At 35.8% G+C, this 11,853-nt stretch overlaps 1 protein-coding gene across 1 annotated transcript in view; it reads left to right on the top strand.

The window, feature by feature from the left end:
* The first annotated feature begins 5,129 nt into the window (after positions 1-5,129).
* Positions 5,130-11,853, top strand: part of LOC128877364 (dual specificity tyrosine-phosphorylation-regulated kinase 2-like) — a 404,332-nt gene continuing 397,608 nt past the window's right edge. Inside the window, exon 1 of the mRNA XM_054124609.1 lies at positions 5,130-5,439. The gene's annotated coding sequence lies outside the window, so the exon portion shown is untranslated. The remainder of the gene's footprint in view (positions 5,440-11,853) is intronic.

An 11,853-nucleotide genomic window follows, 5' to 3' on the forward strand; every position in this document is an offset into this window, starting at 1 on the left:
AATAATAACTTGCTCATCCCCGATTGGACGGAAGAAAATGTACGCTAATAATAATGCTTTCAAATTGCGCGCAATAATTTATTTATAACTGTAGTTAAACGTTGAAAATTGTCCAGAGTTTATAAACCTTATCACGGAGTAGAGCAGAATAAAAGCCAACCCCTAAAGGTATAAGTTCGAAATAATATTTAATGTTCATCAACATTAAATCATCAAATATTATATTGATTTATATAGTTTTGACTTAACTATTCTTTATAACATGAAAATTAAAATAGTGTTTTGGTTTTGTCTGAGAGAATGAGGATCTTAGATATGAAATACTTGAAATCAATCAAATTTTACGAAGCTAAATTACATTCATTATAAAGAAATAATACAATGAAAAAACATCAAAACAAATGATTAAAATCAATATAAGGGGTTACAGTACTTTTGTGTATTCCATAAGGAGGTTCGTGTTTATGAACTTTTTGGTTCTATTATTTTATTTAGTGGATATATGTGCCAAAAGAAATGTTCTAGTTATATAAATTACATATAAACATTTGTTTATTAATTTGATTACCTAATCTTCTCGACGATATATAATTCTTTACGAAACAATTATATCGGGAATAACCACGAATCACGAAACATTCGTTCTATTATTGCGCGAATCAGCTGTTGTTGTTAATTTTACGTTGCACAAGTACCGCGTTATCAGGATGCATTAGAAGGTCGTCATCTCGTGCACCTTCTTTACTACCATTGGTACTGGTCTGTCGAATTGCAGCGCGGTTACCTCGATTCCACCGGTGCAATAGGATCGGCCGGTACTTTTTCCTACATCGATATAAGCTACCAGACCGGTAACAGTCTCTCTTTCTCGCGGGGTGTAAACAAGGCCTATGACGAGTCTCCAAGTAGGATGAAGAGGGGGTGAGCGGTAGCGCAGGCGAGAGTGTCGACTAAAGACTCCTGGCCAGCGATGTGTAAGTCGCCTTATTAGCGATGGGAATAATATCCTCGTACTCGATATCAAATCAAAAATTCTATATCAAAAAATAAATAGAGAAGTATTTTGAGAATTCAAATTTGCCTTCCTTTATATCTAAGAGCTGATATACTAATCGGGTGCTCGTATGAAATCCTTCGTTTGAACACATTGTTTTGGTCCACTTTTATGAGATTTTCAGGTATAAACATATCAGGTGAAAACTAAAAGGAGAGAACGTATATACGAGTATGAATATATGAATTTCTCTAAGGGTTAATTTGCTTAGAATCGATCTTAATTTGAAAGTACAGAGGCACAAACTGAAATTAATATGAAAGTTATTATTATTATTATTAATGATTTGTGCAATAAAAATAATATTAATCTTTATGATGAACACACTGGATAGATATAAATCTAAAATTATTGATCACAACATCCTTTACGACAATCATTATTATTTCTTATCATACAATACGAAGAAGTATTGTTTTTAAGAAGGAAACGATGGATAGCAAATAAAATCTTTTATACACGTCATTTTTACATTGTCCTGTATGCATATCAGCACGTTAGTATATTCTTAATAATGAATAATAACTTTCATTCCTTTCATACTCGATACATACAGCGTGTTTCGTTTATCTAGCAAAGTAAATATCTCGTGACGCACTGAAGTTACGAAAACAATTTATTTACAAAAATTGTTCGGTTTGTAGGGTACAATCATATGATGTAATTTTTGTTCGGGCCTGGAATAGTAGGGAGAGGGGATTTAAAAGTCAAAATAAGTTTTTTAAATGAAACTGTATATTTTTTTTTTTCATGGCCCGATAGCTTTTTTTCGAAACGAATTCAACGGTATATCACATTATTTAATTTTCTGTTTCCAAACGTTAGAAATTATATTATAAATTTGTAACGTTTTGAGTAGGTAACGGTAGGACATATCGGGTTGCCGCGGTTATTAGCTGTAACACTGTTGTCATTTGTTTTGATGAGTTGTGATGATTGGCTCGACTCTCATTTATTTTAGTTGAGAAAGTGCAATATTAGAGATTAGTTCTGTTCGGTGCTTTCGAAATTAAAATGAAATTATTGATTTCCAGAAAATGTCCTTCATAGTTCAGGAAAAAGCCGAATTAGTTTGTCTGCGTGGTGATAGATATTTATCCTATGCCGAAGTGGCTCGGGAATTTCATAGACGGCATCCTTGTCAACTAAATGCCAACAGTGTCAACAATAAGACGACGAGATATTTACTTTGCTAGATAAACGAAACACACTGTATATCAACCCCTATGGTTTTATTATAGCCCAAGACTTTCTCAAATAATAAAGAAACTAGCTGGTTATTGTTGCTCGCTCGCTTCGCGATCTCGCGAGTAGGGTTGTTCTTGCTCGCTTAATTCATATAGTTATTCGTGTTTATTTTGTGTGCGACCCTTTACGGGCCACACACGGAACTTCCCGATTTCCGATTACAGCGACAAAGTTGGCAAATCTACGATGGCGTTAATAAGACTCAACAAAATCAAAGTATTCAAGACAATTGACAAGTTCCTAAGAGAGATAGGGAAAAAGATGCGAAACAGGACAAAACTGAAACTGAAAGACTGACGATACCATAGGGATGTAAATGTGATAGATAGAAAATAAATTGCGAGTAATAACGTAAATTCTAGATAGGAATAGGATAGGGAAAAGGATAGTGCAACGACAATGAAAATAACAAATGTACAACCAGCAAGGAATAAGATACATACAGGGTGTCCCAAAAGTCGGGGAGGAGCCGGAAATGGGGGGTAGCTGAGACGATTCTGAACAACAATTTCCTTTGCAAAAATGTCGGATGGGGCTTCGTTAAGGAGATATTAACGGAAAACACTGACCAATCAGAGCGCGCGTAGACCGTTCGAGCGGCCGCGGTAGCGAAGGCTACGCGCTAGGCGGCAGCGTCAATGTCCTTCGATGCACGTCGAGTCACTTGTTCGCGTACAAGCGCGGCCCCCAGCGCGTAGCCTTCGCTACCGCGGCAGCTCCAACGGTCTACGCGCGCTCTTATTGGTCGGGGTTTTCTCTTAATATCTCCTTAACGAAGCCCCATCCGACATTTTTGCAAAGGAAATTGTTGTTCAGAATCGTCTCAGCTATCCCCCATTTCCGGCTCCTCCCCGACTTTTGGGACACCCTGTATACACATGTAATATATAGGAAAGAATTCTCATATATTTTAATATGTATTAATTATTGTAGCTAAGTCAGATAGATACAAAGTCACAGGGGGGTGGTTAAAAATAAATAAAATATGAGCAAAGTTCAAAGAACAAGATATATCCAAAGTAAATGTATGATAAAGAAAAAGAAAAAATCATATGTGATAATAGTAAAAGAAAAAGTATGTTATGAAGAGATATATAATGATTTATATGATGTTTCACTTTTGAATAGGTTTACACAAATGTTACAGAATACAAAGAATATATGAAAAGTCTAACTAAGTTTTAATAAAGGCAGGCTCGGCTTGCAAATGATATTAACTGAGTATGTATAATATTAGAATTAAGTATAACAAAAAATCTAACATCCCAGTCCTGAGAATGAGAATGAGTGTGAACGAATAAGAATGAATGATGCATATTAAACAAAAGGAAAGATATTGTTTTTTTTTTTCAAAAGGAAGTAATTGAATGAAGAAATAAAATAGTGACCAAGTATGGAAGGATGAAAGTTTAAAATAAAATGTAAAGAATGATAAAGGAATGGATGGATGAGAACAAGAAAATCATATAAGTTGTAAGAAATGTTAAAAACAGTGCATCACACAGTAGTGTAATAAGGATGTAAACTTTCCTTTAACACTATAAATAAAAACGCAATCAACGCAATCCGATTACAGCGTCATCTATCGCGAATAAAAAAAAATGTTTGAAACTAGTGTTTTGAAAAGGTCTCATAGCCAGCTTTCACAGTGCATGATAAAAAATGAGGTGTTCCGTTAAAAAAATTACGTTGACCTTGACGTGACTTTGATCGGTCTTTTGAAGGTCAAACGGACACGATCGTTCAATAGAATTTTTGAAACCCTAAAACGTTTCTCTAAACCGTTTTTCTCACAAATGTTCCATTTTGGAAATATTTGACTGTTTCCATACTTTTGGAGCACCCTGTATGTATACTATATACATGTGTTATACATATGCATACAAATGTAATAATAGTAATATATGTATGTATATATATTATTTCCGTTTAGTTATTCGCTCATAAATTTATATTCTCCCATCTATATTGCGTTATAGAGTTAAGTTTTCTTAAAAAAACTAAAAAACTACTGGACCGAATTAGAACGAAATCTGATCAGCTCTAAGTTAGATTTAAACACATCGATCTTTTTGATCTCGCTATTAGTTTTTTAGAAAACGTTAACGAAAAATTTGTTTACACACACACACACGCGCGCGCGCGAACAATTTGTTAAAAATAGGTTAAAATTACTTCAATGACCTTGAAACATGGAGATCTGTTAAAAAAACGATTTTTCATTTTAGGGGCAAATATTGGGTTGTCTGAAAAGTCCATGCCGATTTTTAGTAGGCGGTCAGGTCTAAATATATCGGAATGGTTGAAAACAAATAGCATCTGGACATACCCTTAAAAGGTGGAAAAGTTGTGGATCGAAATGGTACATACATAATTCAATAAATACATATCAAAATTCGAACGTGTCTTTGAATGTTTCTTAAAAATTGGTACGAACTTTCTGGACAACCCGATACAACAACTTCCCTATAAATCGGCAAGTTAAAAAATATATGCCAAACTATGGTAAAAACGCGAGATCCCATAAAATCTTAACAACCGAGTTACCGACAGGTCGATCCCATCGCTAGGTGACCATGCATGTGTGTTCGCGCGTCGGAACGCAGGGGGACACTGCGCGGTGGATCGAGCCTAAGGGTGGCAGATTGGTGGGGGGTGTACGCCGGGAAGGGAGAACGGCGGAGGGTCAAAAAATGTGTAGGTGCGCGCGCAGCTGCTTTGTCTCTGTTGGTTGCTGTTAGGTGGGGGGTCGGTCAGACCACGAGGGGCCACAGGGGTCCGTGAGCGTACCATGGCGGACCAAAGGCGACTGCATCCTTTCAGTCGGCCGCTGAACCCGCGCGCCGTACGGTTGGCTCGTGTGTGTTTGCACTTGACTCCGATTCCGTCGCGTAACGTTCTTTTTTTACTCACCACTGCAGGACCACGCGTGTGAGGTTTTTCTATTCGCCGGCTGTCCGTTCGTTCGTACCTGCGAAGGTGACCAGACACCGAGGTGAAACGGGACGAGGCTGCGCGCGTTCCATAGGAGACCTCCTGACACACAGGACCAAAGCCCTACGGGGCTTGCGGATTTTTTTTGTGTACCTCTCCAGATTGTTTTCGTGCGCGGGAGTGACGTCAAGTTCTTCTGCATGGTAAGTGGCAATTCGAGCAACTCTGTCCCTTTCTCCCGTAGTTGTCTTGGTGAGGTGTTCGGAACTTCTTGTTCTTTTCGTTCCGCTCTGGAAGAGGATGCTTCCTTTGGAGTGGAAAATCCGATTCTCTGGCGAACCATCGGATGGGTGATATTTTTACTTGGTTATAAAGTTAGGATTGTAATGATCGTATGGAGCGTTTTGATGTTGAGTGGAGAAATAGGACAAAATATTGATGTAAATGCGAGATTTACTTTAAAAGAGGTGGATAACTGTTGTTGCTAGAGTCTTTATATAGAAATTGAAGTTTGAATTACATAATGAGGGTATGTTTTACGGTTTGACTTATGGAAACTCATTCGCAGTGTGTGCGTGTTAGATCGACTAAACGATTCGCGTGTATAGAATATTTTTATTGGAGTGAAATTTTGCACATCTCTGTTGACGAGGTGATTCGAAAGAAAGGGAGCGAACGTTGGGTAAGGTTTTCACACGTGTGTGCAAGTGGACAGCTTTCGGGACGCGGTAAAGTGACGCAACGGTGGGATAGAGAGAGAGAGACAGATAAACTCGAAGGCAGGTTAGGTTTTTGAAATCCATTCAATCATAATAAACGCTAAATTATCGTTAATCTTTTCCCTGGAAAAACGCATAAAAAGGATCTAATAATCCAAATACCATTTAATTTAAAATGAAATCTTACTCCATTTCATTATTCAACATTCATACAGTGGGTGTAGAATGTATTCGTACACCGATCAATTTCCTAAAAAACTTTTGTGTGAAATTGTAGTGTCTTAACTTCCTTTTTTATAATCAATGATATTTTACATATTCTCGGATGTCTCTAAGATATAGTCCAAACAACATTTACTAGTTAATATAATTTGTGAAATTAACGAAAAAATGCGAAAAGTAGGTAAAAGTATAGAAGCAATAAGTATTTGTACGATTCTTATGACAAACCATTTACAGCAGAGTTTGTAACGTAAACACATTAGTTTATTGCTCCGTGCGAATTAGAAAATATCAAATTTCCAGTAAAGTACTTTTAAACAGTTGTGCGAATACTTATTGCTTCAATATTTCTATCGATTAATTGATTTTTTCTTGTTAATTTCGCAACTTACATAAATAGCTATTTTTTTTTTGTAATCTATCTATTTTAGACATTTCCTAGAACATGTAGAATGTCATTGTTTATAAAAAATAAGTTAATAAATTACAATTTTACACAGTTTTTTTGGAAATTGATCGGCGTACGAATACTTTCTACACCCACTGTACATTATTTTCACGATTTTCTGTAAAATATATAATTCGATTAATCCTGTTTTAAGTAAGTGTAAACAATACAAACATTAATGGTGGATATTACCGTGTATCAATTCGTCAGGATGTGGTTAGTTAAAATTACAAAATTCGATGAATATTGCAGAGGGTTGGAAATTGGAAATCCATTCCACCGTACCAAACACAAAATTATCATTAATCTTCTTATTGGGAATCCCTATAAAACAGATTGAATTATCCGAGTACTATTTAATTTAAAATTATAATCTTACTCCATTCCACCACTTGATATTTCTGACAGTATTTGCGGTATAGTTTTAGATATAGATTTCAATTAACGTCTTAAGTAAAAAATTCAAACAGTAGTAGTGGTTGTTACCGTATATCAGTCCGTTAGAATATGGCAGTTTAAAGTTATAAATACGTACAAATACAAATAAATATTGGGGAGGGTTGAAACGAGTACACGAAAAATAAAAGTCGCAAGCGTTACCAGCGTAAAAAAGTCGAAAGGAAACAATTAAACGCCGTGGCATCTGGAACGACTTTAAATTGGCTATAATTGTATGTGATTTGCCAACGGAAGGGAAGTAAAGTTTATACGGCGACCACGTGTCGTAAGATGGAGTGCGAATTGAACGATGCTTTGAAAAGACACCCTTCGCCGAGTAACGAGTGCTCTTAATGATAAGGGTACGGGATTTTGTCGATTCCAACCGTGTGTGCGCGTGACAAAGTATACGTTTCCGATGCTATACAACGCACATGTCGAGACGCGGGCATACAATTGCCGCGCGTGTGCATTATAATACTGGTAGTGCTTTCGGTAACACAAGAGTTCCAAATTGTGCGTAATTACTTGGTGTAATTGCGAGTTATCTCTGCATTGTATTCGCAGCACGTGTTCGCATGAAAAACACGTTTACTCACCTTTCTTTCCTTGGATTATTTATATCGTTGACCGTGGAATGATAACGATTGAATTAAAAGGTGTAGCATGACAATTAATGAAATTATAAGTTATACATTTCAATTAAAATTTTGTTGGGGTTGTATCGTGAGTCTTCTACGGTAGATATTGTTGCACGAGATATTTTAAAATTATAGTACGTTAAAGTTAGAAAGATCCACTTGATTAGCGATGAAATTGAAAATTCGAGATATGTATAAAAAAAAGGCATCTTTATAACGCAGTATCATATTTCATTTTAAATATTACATGATCCTATTGGTATTCTAATGGTACAATTCAAAGTACATTTTTTCTTTTCTTGGATTATTTTTATCATTTCCCATGGCAGAAGGAAAATTGGATAAAAAGATCGTACTTAATAATTAATGAAATATAAGTTATGCATTTCAATTAAAATTTTGTTGAGGCTGTGGGTCTTTTTCAGTAGATACTTCTGCTGGAAATGACTAATGAGAGTAGTAGTAGTAAGTTTATTAATTTCAGCCTTTCGGCCCAGAAATGGGACTTGGTTTTACATTCTCTATACTCACGCATCCATCCACCCTGCCACATTCGTCACACCGCGCGATTACCCACCCTCTCTTTGCTTCTCTCCTCTGAACGTATGTTACTAATTGTAAGTTGTACTTTTATCCTTCCCGTTTACTAGTTTCCTTATCCAATCTATATTTCTTACATTAAACCTACCCTCTAAAAGCTCTTCTATGCTTATATTAGCATTTTCCCGCTTGTCGCAATCTGCTAAATAGTGCTTCAGAGATCCTTGTCCCCTTCCACAAAACTCGCACCTTCTCTCCTCACTCGCAAGCCAGTATCTATTCCAAGGTTCTAAATTCCCGCACCTCGCCTTTGCCATCAAACTTTGGCTGTTTAGTTTTCCATCTTTCCTTAGATACTCTGGCCTCTGTCCCGTAAATAAATATCTATACCTACTATTATATTTGAAACGAGTAATGAGATATTTAAAAATATAGTTTGTTGAGTTGTAGTATGTTCAAGTTGGAACAGTCTATTTCATTATTGATGAATTTGAAAATTTCACATAATTCCATTCTAATTTTCGTGAATATTGACCAAAATTGTACCCTTGAAGGATAGGTCCCAGACGTTTCATATTATAAATCGAGTTGCTCGCGGCTCTTTTCGGAGTTCTAACGGTAGAATATTGTTCACAGGATTTTCTAGTATAACTTTATCGAGACGAAATTTTTCACTCGCGAAAAAGACGAGTCGTCCGTAATGGGTTAATGTCGCTACATTTCATCGCGTTCGTCTTGTACGCTCAGCAGCATCTTGCTAATGTCGCGACGCAATCAAGCAGGCAGAAAACGTTTCAATAAATTCGAGGCGCGGCGAGACGTGTCGCTTCGAGACACTCAATTGTGTACGTTCCGAACACGTGGAACAAGTTTTACCGCGTTTGTTTCCTCTTTTTACGTTTTCGCGAAACTCGAAAGTCGTGGTACAAGGAAACGTTAAAAACTGATAAACAGACGCGAATTCTAAAACACGAATCATGCGCGGAGTTGAAACAATAAAGTACCGTTGAAAATGAGTACTTGTGATCGGAGACGATGATATTGGGTCGATTTTTTTGTAGCTAACGTACATTTTTTGTTAATTCTATAGCGTTTTATATTTATTTTTTTAGTAATAGAGGAAGTCTAACATGTTTTTAGTATCGTGTACAAATTTCATAAACCTTAAAATAAAATTGACCGAAATATACATTATTGTTTACAATGATGCATCTTTGCTTAAAATTGCCTGGCATTTCTCGGATATGTGTGAAAATATCCTCTGGCACTCAAAGGGTTAATGTATTTCAACTTTATCCTAATTCTTGTTCTCTATAATCCTGCAATTTTCTAATACTCATTTAAAATTGGCATCTGTATTGACATTTCATGTTAATAATGAGTCAAAGTAGTTAAATAAATTTAATTCCGTTATGTTCCCTTGATAAAATCAAATAATACGCAATTCTTCTACCAATCAGACAGAATGTCAATGATAGATTAAATACAATCAAACTAATATAATTTTCAAATTTTTTTATGATAAATAATGAAATATTAAATATTTTCCTAAATAATAAAATTAAATAAGCAGACGATTTGACCATGACCATTTTACCATGATCATTCTAAGAACCTAGTTGAACGCTTAGCTTGTTTTCAAAGAATAATCGCGGAGCTCTTGAATTATTCGACTGTTTCTCTACTTACTCTCATTGAAGTATTCGATGAAATATTAACCCCGTCCGTTTCCAGTATCAAGGCTCCGGTGTTATATCGATGACTCTGTAATACCTAGACATAATTTATAGCGACATGGTTCCGTTTCGTGGAGACGGAGCCTCGCGGAGAGTGGTCTCAACGATTTTTCAATTTACATACGAAAATGCATTTCACCAGCTATTAAATAACGTCGATATAAATAGGAAATGGTTTTTCCAATGCGCGTCGTTATCGAAGACGAAAATACGCGCATACGGGAGCTATTTCGGTCGAACATTATTATGACTGCTTTAATTCCACGATTTAGTTACATGTACGAGCAAAGGATCGAGTTTCTACTCGTTTATACGAGTTTTATCTTTCGCTCGCCCCGCGAGATGGATAAACGAGGAAATACAGAATTGTAGAATAATATGTAGAAACTGTACGGGTTGGGAAAATCGATTATTTATGAAACATAAGGATATGGATGGATTGAAAGGGATCGGAGGACTTTGGCAGGATTTAATGCAATGTTAAACGAAAAACATTTTTCCCTTGGTTATTAAAATTATCGAATAATGTAGTTGATCAATTTTGGAGTAGATTAATCGCGTTTCTATTTTTCCATTTTTCGATACAGGTATGTTTGAATTGTTCTTAATTGTGGTATTTCTGGAATTTATTGTTAGAAAGAGCATTTATAAATGAAACTAATTCGATAGAATAAACATAAATAACCCTGAATCAGGAAATATATAAATTGTTCTTAGTATCTGAAATATAAATAAATGCAACAACAATTTATAATTTGTTTCAAGTATCAAGAATAAGAAAGTAGAATCATTTTATGAATTTTATAATCTTATCACAATCGTGTTCGTCGTTTCCTCGATGCAATAACGAGCGGACAAAAAGAATTGCATTTTCATTGTATTATATTAATTGTGAAATAACAAGCAACGAACTAAAAAAAAAACTAAATAAACTACTAATGTAATATACGCGCTGTATCAAGTAACAAAGAGTAAATGAATATAATTAATTTATCAATTTTACCAGATGGAGCGAATTGCATGTTTATTCTATCAAATTAATTCCAAATCAAGTCGGTTATTAGTACGAAACTAAAGTTTAAATGAATGAAAAATGAAGTGCCAAGAAACTAAATAAATTACCAATAAAATTTACAAATTGTTCCAGATATCAAAGAACAAACAAATATATACCAATGTACGAATTAGGTCACGTAAATTCCCACAGTTCCCCTCTCATACGATAAGAATCACACATAGACAATTGCTTTTCCAATTACATCAGATTAACTCTAATCCAAGTCAATTATTCCTCTTTAAACAAAAAGTACAAGTAAGCCAGAACAGAACCAAGAAGTTATTAGTAGGATCAGATTCCAACTATTTTCATCGCAGCTGCTTTCGTATTAATTCCAATTGAGCTTAATTATTCGCGCGAAAATTAGGACGTTAACGAGGAAGGAACGGGGAACCTCGGCAGGATCGCAGTGGAAACGTTTGTATTGTTCTCTCGAGTATTATTCTAATTGTGAATGGCTTAGCAAAAGGTGACGGTAAAGACGGGCGTATCTAAATTTGATTAAACTTTACTCTTGAACGTTGAGAGGATCTCGCGAGGTCTTTCTGGTCCGGAGTTTGATCTCAGGGCCACTCGCGAACGCCAACCCTCAAATTGTGCCAACTCCAACACTAGTGTCGCAGTACGACAATCGATCTCAGCTGGAAACACGTATACCCAGAACGCATTTTCAGGTCTCGTTAATCTTAACCGTCGCATCCGACATATTGTTAAATTCGTGCATACGTAGAGAGCTAGGCAATCGTTACCGCTCCAAAAATAGCTGATCGAGAAATGAATATTATATGAACGATACACGTTTCCTTCGATGGTATA

Source organism: Hylaeus volcanicus, chromosome 1, assembly GCF_026283585.1.
Source record: "Hylaeus volcanicus isolate JK05 chromosome 1, UHH_iyHylVolc1.0_haploid, whole genome shotgun sequence".
NCBI lineage: Eukaryota > Metazoa > Arthropoda > Insecta > Hymenoptera > Colletidae > Hylaeus > Hylaeus volcanicus.